Raw genomic sequence first — 12338 nt, 5'->3', positions numbered from 1 at the left:
GGCTCTTTATTTGTTACATGTGCTAAAACATTCTGGGGCCTTCGAGTCTCTTCTACTTACTCCTCAACCAATCTCCATGATAACCCTGGGAGGCCAGAAAGATGAGGACATTATTGTCATTTCACCACCAAGAAATTGGAGGTCAGATGGAGTAGCCAACAATCCACATCCTCTCCTTCAGACCAGTGACAGACCCCAGCCTGCAGTGTGGCCCCCACTTCTCCATTGCTGGGTCAGTGCACAAGATGCATGATTTCATTTCATTTCATTCCATTTCACTTCATCTCATCTCACTTTATTCCCCTTGCCTCCTGCTCCCCAGCTCTAGGCAACTACTGACCTTTCTGTCTTTACAGGTTTGCCTATTCAAACATTGCATAGGAATGGAATCATAGAACACATGATATTTTGTGACTGACTTCTTTCACTTGACATGTTTCCGAGGTTCATCCATGTTGTAGCATGTATCAATACTTCATTCTTTTTAATAGATGATTAATAATCCATTGCATGGATATAACACATTTTGTTCATTCATCACTTGATGGACATTTGGGTTGTTTCTACTTTTTGCCTATTATGAATAATGCTAAACATTTTTTTTTGTTTGTTTTGCTTTTGTATGGACATTTGTTTTCAGTCCTTTTGAGTGTATACCTAGGAGTGGAATTGTTGGGTCATAGGATATCTCTATGTTGATCCTTTGGAGGAACTGCCAGAATGTTTTTTGAGGTGACTGCACCATTTTACATTCCCACCAGCAGTGTGTGGGAGTTCTACTTTCTCTGTATTCTCATTAATACTTGTTATCTAAGTCATCCTAGGGAATTGGAAGTGGTAGTTCTTTGTGGTTTTGATTTGCCATTCTCTGATGACTGGTGACATTGGGCATCTTTTCATACACTTTTTGGCCATTTGTATATCTCCTTTGGAGAAATGTCTGTTTAGGCACTTTGCCCATTTTACAAATTGGGTTTTAATTTTTTTTTTTGAGTTGTGAGAACTCATGATATATTCTAGATACAAATCTCTCATGAGATATGTGATTTGCAAATATTTTTTCCCATTCTGTGGGGTGTCTTTTCACGTTCTTAAAAGTGTCTTTTGAAACACAATAGTTTTAAAACTTGATGAAGTCCAATTTTTCTATTTTTACATTTGTTGCTTTTTTTGTGTGTCATATCTAAAAAAAAAATCCATTGGCTAATCTAAGGTTGTGAAGATTTACCCCTATATTTATTTATTTCTAGGAGTTTTATTGTTTTAATTCTTGTGGCTAGGTTTTTTTTTTTTTTTTTTTTTTTTTGACAAGATCTTGCTCCATGGTCCAGGCTGGAGTGCAGTGGTATGTGATCACAGTGCAGCTTCAACCTCCTGGGCTTCAGCTCCTCCCACCTCAGCCTCCTGAATAGCTGAAACCACAGGTGTGTGCTACCAGGCATGGCTAATTTTTTTAACTCTTTTGTAGAGACATGGTCTCACTATGTTGCCCAGGCTGGTCTCGAACTTTTGGGCTCAAGTGATCCTCCCACTTTGGCCTCCAAAAGTATTAGGATTGTAGAAATGAGCCACTGCATCAAGCCACATTTAGGTCTTTGATTCATTTTGAGTTAATTTTTGTATATGATGTGAGGTAGGGATCAAAGTTCATTCTTTTGTATGTGGATATCTAGTTTTCCCAAGAATGATTGAAAAGACAACTGTCTCCCTTGGAGTTGTTTTAGTGCCCTTGTTGAACATAAATGTAAAGGTTTACTTGTCAATTAAACATAAATGTAAGAGTCTATTGCTAAGACTTGTTGGATTCATTAATCTATATGTCTATCCTTATGTAAGTCCCATATGCTCTTGATTCCTGTTGGTTTGTAGTAAGTTTTGGAATCAGAAAGAGTGAATCCTTCAGCTCTATTCTACTTTTACATGATATTCTGAGTACCTTGCAAATTTTAGAATAGGTTTGTCAAGTTCTACAAATAAGTTAGCTCTTTTTTTCCTTGTTGTAGATCCAAATTTCTGACATCCTGATCATCTTAAGCCCAAGGAATAAGCTCAGAATGGCAATGGAAGAAGTGTTAAGAATGTCAGATGCTAGGTCAGGTGCAGTGGCTCATGCCTGTAATCCCAGCACTTTGGGAGGCTCAGGGGAGTGGATCACTTGAGCTCAGGAGTTTGAGACCAGTCTGGTCAACATGGTGAAACCCCATCTCTACTAAAAATACAAAAAAATTAGCTGGGTGTGATGACCCATCCCTGTAGTCCCAGCTACTCTAGAGGCTGAGGCAGGGGAATCGCTTGAATCCAGGAGGTGTAGGCTGCAGTGAGCCGAGATTGGCCCACTGCACTCCAGCCTGGGTGACAGAGTGAGATTTTGTCTAAAAAAAAAAAAAAGTCAGATGCTATAGAGACAGAGGCATGGGAAGCATAGTCAAGAGGTGAGGGAGTGGTGCAAAGTGAGGGACTCCAATGAGCATGGGCCCCGCCTCCTGTCTGGGTGCCTCCTTTCTGGGTTGTAAGTGGATTCGGGGTGCCGACAATCCCCAGAGTCCCATAGGGCTGCTCAGCAGGCTTTGCAAAAAATTCTCACCAAGCTAGGAACACATTTGGGTTCATTTGGGGCTAATAGGATAAAAGAATTTTGCCCTCAACCCTGTCTTTATTCTGCCTGTAACTTTTAAATCTGAAACTTGAGTTTCATATGTGTTTAGTATCTTGGAGACTTGTGATCTCAAGCAACTGTATAGAAGCTTCAACTGTTTGCATCTTGGATACGGGCTGAGGGCTGGAAAGCTAACAAGAACAAAAAGGCCAAAGAAGCCTATTTATTTCCCCATGAACATTGCAGGGATGTGACTCAGTGTCACTTAGGTGATGTGCATGACATGAGGGAAAAACCAAGGCTGATTTACAATATGGAAGAAGCCTCATCATAGTGTGTCTTCTACCAAAGATCAAAATAGTAAAAAAAAAAAAAAAAAAAAAAAAAAAAAGTAAAAACATTTCAAGGCTGAAAATAGGCAGAATAGAGAAAAAGTCAATGTTCTCCTCAGGAAGTTTGTGGTTAAGGGTTAGAGAGTATGCAGCAGCCCACATGGAGAACCACAGAAAGATTAGAAGGTCATCAAGAGAGCTGGGACTGGCAGGACTGGGAGCTGGAGGCTGAGGCTCTGCAGTGGATTCAAGCGATTCCCCTGCCTCAGCTAGACCTTCCTGTGCCAGTCATGGTCTCTTCTTGCCTCAGTTTCCTCATCTGTAAGATGAAGATTTGCACTAGATGCTCTCTAAGGAGGCTTTCAATGATGAAATTTTTGAATTCTGTGGATTGACACATTTTGGTGTGACATGAAGCTCTCCTGTTGCACCAGTGATTCAAAGAGACTCATGGGAAAGAGGAGGCCCAGGACATTCATCAGACAGAAGACTGAGTGGAGAACTCAGCACTTGCTTCCTTTGCCACCTGCCCACATCCAATTGAATTGTGAGGAGAAATGGTTTTTGTTGGCAAAGCATTTGTTCAATGCTAGGAATTGAGGAAGTTTGATTTTCTCCAGCTCCTTTACAGAATAATCCCAGTAAACGCCCTGATATTTTAAGGGGAGGGAGAGGGATGGAGAATTGAGAAAGAGTTATGAATGGAGGAAGGATACACAATGACTGCTTGGGGCTGTGGGGCTCTCTGCCCAGGCCTATCTGAATCTCAAGGACCTTTATGACTGAACTCTAGGTCTATTCGAAGTCTGTCTTCATCTTCCCTGCCTGGGAGTTTGTGCAGGGCTCAGCTGTCTGGGTTCAAATCTCAGTTTTATCACTTACTAGAACAGTGAGCTTGGGGAGATTTCTTAACTGCTCCAAGCCTCATTTTCCTCATCTGCAGATGTCAATGGTGACAAGAGTGTCTCATGGTGTTGTGGTGAGGTTAGAGAAGGCAAAGCACGTGATGTCCCCAGCATTGAGCCTGCACTCAGTGCTGATCATTGCCACTTGAGGGAGATGGTGGGGCCCCCCACAGAATGCACAGAGCCTATAGCAGATGAGGCTTCCTGACCTTGGGGCCACTTTCCAGAGAGTGGGGCTCCTCCATGATGATGAGTCAGGGAGGCACCTGGTGGCAGAGAAGTAGTTGGCATTGTTGGGTAGTGAAGAACACCAACACCAAAACCGAACCTCAAACCAGAAACAAGACCCGAAACTCAACTTGCCTGCTGTCCTGCCATTAACCAAGCAGATCAGAGGGGACAGAACTGCATCTTTTGAAGAGACTCGCAGCCATGCAGGAACTTTAGGGACTGGGATGGATAGCCACCTTGGAGGAGATGAGTGTAGGACTTCATATCAAAGGGTTGAACCGAAGCCACCCCAGAATGGCTGAGGGGCCACTGTGCTGCTCTACACGACCTTTCACAGCCAGAGAAGAGACACCACTGGAACCCAGTGGTAAGGCATGTGGGAAGGGCTGCTTGGCACAACCTCATAGACATCTGGAAGAACAAGTGTGGGGACTGACATTAACACTAATGAGGCATGAATTGGGGGTTTTCAGCTGCTGAGTCCTAACTCCCTTGGAGCTATGTAATGTCCATGTCTCAGAAGTGGGAGTGAACAACAATGATTCCTTGGCCTGCCCACCATTCAGGACTCATAAAGCTCATCCCTAATGTCCATCTTCAGAAGAATGAGGGCCAGTGAGACATGACCTGGCCTCACATCTCTGAAGGATGGTTCTTGGAGCAAGCATGGCCTTGCTCTCCTCCCCTTCCACAGGGATGGCTGTGACTTTTGTATACTCTGGCTCATTTCTGTTTTGAACTTGTTAAATTTTATCAACAGCTACCTACAGAAGATTTGTTCATTATACCTTTTCTTGGCCACCATATTTTTTTAATGGTAAGTTAAATCAAAAGAAGTCTTAAATGGTATTGTGATATGTAGATTCTTTGGAAAGTTATTATGAAGTAGAGTGTCAGGTGATATGTGAAACACCTAGTAGAATCATTTCTTTCTTGCCCTCTCTTCCTTCCTTTCCTTCCTCTCTCTCTCTCTCTTTCTCTCTTTCTTTCTTTCTTCTTTTAGATGGAGTTCTGTTCTTGTTGCCTAGGCTGGAGTGCAATGGCACGATCTCTGCTCACTGCAACCTCCGCCTCCCAGCTTCAAGCGATTCTACTGCCTCAGGCTCCCAAGTAGCTGGGATTGCAGGCATGTGCCACCACATGTGGCCAATAATGTTTGTTTTTTAGTAGAGACGGGGTTTCACCAAGTTGGTCAGGCTGGTCTCGAACTCCTGACCTCAGGTGATCCACCTGCCTTGGCCTCCCAAAGTGCTGGGATTACAGAGATGAGCCACTGCACCCGGCCCAAGTAGAATGATTTCTTTTAGAAAATAAGGGCTTTTACTAGACTTTTAGATTTAACTGGAAGTTTCAAAGAGCTTAATCCAGATCTTGGGGTGCAGATTAAAAGTGAAGAGTAGAATTAGACCTTAAGAGGCACAAGACTGAATGTATTTTAGGAAAAGAGAGGATGTGGAAAGAGAAGATCCTCATATTTTAGGAAACTGTCTTCCACCATCTTTGCAGTACACAACTGTTGCCATGGTACTACTAACCTCGTCTGTTAGTGAGCTCTGCTGTGATAACAAACAACCCCCAAATCTCAATGGCTTTGAACACTGAACATTTCTTTCTTCCTTATGTTACACAAAAAGTGGCTATGGATTCGCCAACAGCTGGGCTGGTGCAGCTGGACTCCAGGAATCCAGTATTCTGGAAAAACAGCTCCTATTTTGTATGTGCTCATTTTGTAGCATGTAGAAAGGAGAGTTAGGGAGTCGCAGAAATTTGTAGTGCGTTTCTCATGTATCACATTTTCTCAAGTTCCATTGGCTCAAGCTAGTCACATGGTCAAGGCTGGCAGTGCGATGAAGAATTAAAATCTGGGCCAGGCCTGGTGGCTCATGCCTGTAATCCCAGCACTTTGGGAGGCTGAAGCAGGTTGGAGGGTGGATCACCTGAGGTCAGGAGTTTGAGACCAGCCTGACCAACATGGAGAAACCCCATCTCAACTGAAAATATAAAATTAGCCGGGCATGGTGGCACATGCCTGTAATCCCAGCTACTTGGGAGGCTAACACACGAGAATTGCTTGAATCTGGGAGATGGAGGTTGCAGTGAGCCAAGATCGCGCCATTGCACTCCAGCATGGGCAACAAGAGTGAAACTCTGTCTCAAAAAAAAAAAAAAAAAAAGACTTAAAATCTGCATAAAGGTGGGTTCAGTAAATCAATGGTGATTAGAGGGAATGTATAATCTTCTACCAGGCAGGAGCTGCATATTAGAGGAACAATCATACCCTCCGCCACACCCAGCAGGTTGTCCTCTCTTTCCTGTAAACAGGGGAAAAGTCACAGATGCTGGAAATTTCAGATTGGCTTCGCATGGTGGATGGGACGCTCACCAGACTGCATCCCTACAATTAATATAGTGCCTACTGCGTAAAAGGTGTGTTGAAAGAGTTAAAGAATCATGGAACACAGACACAGTTGAGATGATCATGCGTCCTGTTCTTTAGTAGTTGTTTTATTTGTGCTGTCTCAGATTTTAAAACACAAAAGCCGCAGTTAATTTCATTCACAAAATATGGTACGTCTGGGGAGCAACTCCCCAAATTATCTTTTGGATTTCTTTCCTAAGCAGGAAAATTTCCCGGGAACACAGAATGGCTGTTCGTTTAGGATTAATGAAAAGCAGATATTTATAGTTTAGTCTTCAGAACCTTCCCTAACTAAGCCCCGTGTCTTAAAAGAATGCTGAAAAACACCTTTGGAAGGTATATTGGCATGGCACAGCTAAAACTTCCAGTACACGTAAGTACCAGGAATGACCTGTGAACAGCATGGGTCTCCTTGGCAGGCAGTTCTAGTCCATAGGCAGTGTCCCAAGCCACTCCACAGTCTCTTCAAATCACCAAGGATGGGATTTGCTTCTCAGTTTGTGATGAGGTTGGAGTTGTTTCAGAAAACACAATCTATCTGTTTTACTTATGACTAAGGGACTCAGTAGAATAAGAACAGATGAGAAAAAGGCATTTTAAAAGAAAGGTCTTCTTGCTTCAGCTTCCTATAGGGCAAATCCTTAAAACCGAGACATCAAGAGGGAAAAATATGCCTTGGAGACTGCACACAATTTCTTTCTACTGCTGTTTTGAAGGGTATGGTGGATTTCAAGAACGTGCCAATCCTTTGCTTTATTTTCTTTCTGTTTTAAAATGGTAAAAAGGACATGTGTATATAAATTTATGTCAGAAAATTTTAAACTTTAAGACCAAAATTCCATCTCTCCAAATTGTAAAGTAGTGCTTGGGAACAAATGAACTTGATGCTGTTGCTAGGACCCTTTCCCCCAATTTCCACCCTTTGATCATCTTCAGAAACTTTGAAAATGAATTATTTGACAGGGAGCTACATTTCAAAAAATTTTTGTCTTGATTTTCTCTTTCTTTTCAAAAGGGATTAAAAAAATAAACCACAATCCAGCAACCCTCTGTCTTTCCTGAAGCCACTTTCAATTCTTTTCACTCTTTCTTCTGTCATTTTCCTCCCTGTGAAATGCTTATCCTGCTCATCTCAGCTTCTCCAGTTATAAATATCTCTGACTTCCTTCTATGGGAATGAACATTTCCTTGTCTTATGTCAGCCATTCCTCTCTCCCTGATAATTGTATCAAGTGTTGTTTAAAGAATTCTTCAGTGTTTACATGATCGCGAGAGCTAAAACGACCTCTTCTTTGGTTTGTTTGCTTTTTTTTTGTGTGTGTGTGTGTGTGCATATACACACACACACACACACACATATATATATAGAGAGAGAGAGAGAGAGAAAGGGAGAGAGAGACTCCCAGCCTCCAGAACAGTAAGAAAATAAGTTTCTGTTGTTCTAGGTGACCCTGTTTATAGCAGGTTGTTAACAGCAGTCCTAGCAAACTAACACAGAGATTGTGTGTGCCCACTGCTGCCCAGGATGCTGGCCAGTGGGGCAGGGGCTCGGTGGGAAGCACTTTCCGGAACCCCCTCCACTTCCGGGGAAGCACTTTCCCGAACCCCCTCCACTTCCGGAGAAGCACTTTCCTGAACCCCCCTCCACTTCTGCGCCTGCTGTAGGTCTCCCCAGGCCCTGTTCTGTGCTTGTTGTCCCCGGGTCTGGAGCTTGTCTGGTTTAATTGCTCTTGAAATTAATCCCAGGGTGAGGAGGGAGGAGTGGTCAGCGTGGGGTGGGGACCTAGGGACTTAAGTCCTCCCTACTGACACTCCCAACTCATCCCTGTGTTTTCAGCCTCAGCTCAGTCTTGGATAATAACGGGAGCCTCCAGTTCCTGAGCGATCTGTTATCACTGCAGATCGGATTTCCAGTTTACGCGTTCCTCAGGGCTTCCTTCCAGGTGGAAGTGAGGGCGCCCTCTCCTGGCGTCCCCAGCATCCGCCCGTCCCTTCCCGGCCGGCCCCTTAACCCCGGTTCTCCACAAGTCTGCAATGAGATCCTTGAGGTCCACGCCTGCTTCATCTTGGCATCACCTCCACTTCCTAGGGCAGGGCTTCCCCACACAATAGCCCCTCAGTCACATTTGTTCAATAAGTGAAGGAATGAAGGAGTTGAGATGACTTTGAAGCTAAAATGAGTAGACATCTGACTTTGTGCCTAAGAGAAAATTCTTCCTAAGGCTAAGATTGTTAAATAAAGGAACTGGTCCACCCATCCTTTACACATGGAAATTTATATTTCAAACTGAAAAAAGCCAAATTGGCACTTTGGTGTCGTCCTATAATTATAAAACCAAACATCTCCTTGCTAAAATTTTTGAATTCCAATCAACTGCAAAAAGTTTCTTGGATCTTCTCACATTTGGGTTTGACAGCCTTAAAATTAATCAGCTGAGCATGGTTTATAGCTCACAAAAATCTAGGGAAAATGCTATTTTTTTTTTTTTTTTTTTTTTTGAGACAGAGTCTTGCTCTGTCGCCCAGGCTGGAGTGCAGTGGTGCAATCTTGGCTCACTGCAACCTTCACCTCCAGGGTTGAAGCGATTCTCCTGCCTCAGCCCTCCTGAATAGCTGGGATTACAGGTGCGTGCCACCACACCTGGCTAATTTTTTTTTTTGTATTTTTAGTAGAGAGGGGGTTTCACCACATTGGTCAGGATGGTCTCGAACTCCTGATCTCATGATCTGCCCGCCTCCGCCTCCCAAAGTGCTGGGATTACAGACGTGAGCCACCGCACCTGGCCAGGAAAATGCTATATATTTTAACTAGGCAATTTTACACCGATTTTTCCTAGCGCCACCTAAAAGCTGGCACATTCTCTTTAATGCAGTTTTCTCATCCTCCTCAAATGTCTGGGTTCACATGTCCCCCCAAAATTAATCATTCAAGATGAATATAAAATTGTTTGTTAGACTTTTCTTCACAAGAATGTTTATTTTCATAAGGGGTTTCCCATACACTCAAAGACTCACTTTAGGACCCCCAGTCCTCGCCCATGTCTCCCTGGGTTGATGCTTTAGGAAACATATTTGGCATCTACTTTATATTTCAGGCTTTTGTGCTACTGAGAGGCAAAGACTTCCCTTCCTGCCTGTTTTATTTATTTATTTATTTATTTTTTTTGAGACTGAGTTTTGTTCTTGTTGCCCAGGCTAGAGTGCAATGGCATGATCTCGGCTCACTGTAACCTCCACCTCCTGGGTTCAAGCGATTCTCCTGCCTCAGCCTCCCGAGAAGCTGGGATTACAGGCTCCTGCCCCTACACCCAGCAAATTTTTGTATTTTTAGCAAAGATGGAGTTTCACCATGTTGGCCAGGCTGGTCTTGAACTCCTGACCTCAGGCGATCCACCCATCTTGGTCTCCCAGTCCTGCCTGTTTTGATGAGAAAACTGTTTTTAAGAAAAGTCAAGGAAAATCTAGAATAGCTACACTTTCCACAGCAGAAGAAATTGTGGAATTACAGTGGGAATAAGTGTAATGGCTTGACTGATCTGCTAGTCCAGGACTTATTTCAGAAATGTGTCTTCTTTGAACAGATTGTATTAGTGCATCAGGCAGGACTTCTTTGGTTGTAAGTGTTGGGAACTTAACTTGAACTAGTATAGAAAGGATGTCTGGAATCAGAAAGCCGGTTGCATTCTCTTTCTCTCCTCTCCACTTCTCTCTGCTTTGCTGTCCTTGGCTGGCTTCCTTCAAATGGTAGCAAATATGGCAGCTCCTGGTATTATCAGAGAGGGCTCAAGACTGGCTGGCTCTAAGATGAAAGCAGGCAGACCTGGGGATGAGCTCACCAACTCTGGATCACCCGGTAGAGGAGATGCTAGAAGGTTCTTCTGGAAGATGGCAGCTCTCATTTGAACCCCTGGTCAAAGTAGGGGAGGGACATTCCTGAAATAAGAGAAGTGTTGGTCTAGACACATGGCCCAACAGCTCTCTGTGCATGGCTGGCACTACGTTTTCCTTCATAGCCTGGTATGTTTTAGTAGCATAAAGTGAGGTGCTATTTGGTTTTACTCTCAAAAATTGCGGAAACAGCATCATTTGTGCAGTAGAATAGAGTAGGAAACATTCACACCAACATGTCCATATGAAGTGCTTAGGGAATGGGGAGGGGCAGCTGGTCCATCCTTGTTCCTGAGCCTGGGTCTGGGTGGGTCTGAACCTAGAGGTGGGAGCTTTGAAATGTGCAAATTGGGGCAAGGAAAGAAGTTGAGGCTGAAAATGAGGCAGAGATGAATATGGTTGATGCAGCCCAGACCCCTGGGGGGTTATTGCTGGATGATTCTGGACATTATTGAGCACAGCTACCACTCACTCTGCAGAAGAGAAAACCGAGTTGCAGGAACCTTAGCTGACGTGTCCAAAACCTGTGGTGAGTTAGTAGCAAAGAAGGCACTAGGGCCTCATTCCCAGAGATCTGCTCAACTTTCCATTCTTAAAACAGGCACAGGGATGGAATGAAAAACCCCAGTTGCCCTCTGGCTGTGGGGTCATTGGAAGCCTCAAGTCCTCTTCCTTGGTTGGGCTTCTAATCCTTCTCGTCTTGAAACAGGCCTAGTTGCCTCAGTGGAGCATTTTACTTTAAGCTGATTTTAGAATCTCACATACCTCTTCTTCAATAAGATGATACTCCAGCCTCACTGCAACAAGCAAATCTATTAACATGATCGCAGATCCATCACTGGGAGCTGGTTGGGAGGGTGAGAAGAGTGGATTTGAGCTGACCCTCCAGGAATAACTCACAGGACATCCCAGCAAGAACCCTCTGGTCCATTCTGGGAGGTGGGGAAACAGGAGCCTGTACTGGAGAGACTGAACTTAGGAATGCACTGCACAGCTGCAATCCAGGGTTTAGAGGATAAAGATGGAGGCACCCTTCAGCAACTGTCTGGATGCTGGGATGTGGGGTGTGGCAGACGCTGCTGCTGTGGCTGCGATTTCCCTTTGAGTCCCAGAGACTGTGATGGAACCCGGAAGCTGAGTCTGCTACACTGTCTGCCACTGCCTCTTAACATTCAGGAAACTGGAGTCTTCATATTGGCTTCTCTATGACTGTGTGTGTGTTCAAGTTCCTTCAAGCAGAGCCTGAGATGGGGTGCTGTGCAAGTGATTACTGAGGGAGAGCTCCCAGGGGAAACCTAGAAGGAAGGCAGGAAGGAGGACAAGGGCAGGAGAAGAAGCCAGGCAAGGGGTGGGTTCTGAGAAGTCAGGCTGGTCCCATGGGAGTGCTCTGCAGTGGGAATCCTCTTGCCAAGTTTTTCTGGCCCAGAGGCAATGGACTGGAGTGTCATATCCCACATTAGACATCACTGGTTGTGGGCCACCCCAAGGGAGATGGGCTATAACCCTGTACTAGTTATCAACTGCTGTGTAACAAATTGTCACAAACTTAGCAACTTACAACAACATGCATTTAATATCTTGGGTCAGGAGTTTGGGCCTGGCTTCGCTGGGTCCTCTGCTGGAGTCTCAGAGGCTAAAACCTCAATTTGGGAGAATACATTTCTTTCTGAAACAGGCAATATTTTCAAAGCTCACGTAGATGTTGGCAGAAGTCAGGCCCTTGTGGTTGTTGAGTTGGGGTTACTGCTTCCTTGCTTGTTAGGAGCTGCTTTCAGCTCCCAGAGGCCCCCACATTTCCTTGCCATTGGCCCTCACAGGATGGCAGTTCACTTTGTCAAGACCAGTGTCTTAGTCCATTTGGATGGCTGTAACAAAATGTCATAAATTTGGCTTAAACAACAGAAACTGATTTCTCATGTTTGGGAGTTTGAGAAGCCCAAGATCAAAGTGCCCGCAGATTCAGTGTC

Source organism: Papio anubis, chromosome 10, assembly GCF_008728515.1.
Source record: "Papio anubis isolate 15944 chromosome 10, Panubis1.0, whole genome shotgun sequence".
Lineage (NCBI taxonomy): Eukaryota > Metazoa > Chordata > Mammalia > Primates > Cercopithecidae > Papio > Papio anubis.
Note: the sequence above shows the minus strand (reverse complement) of the source record.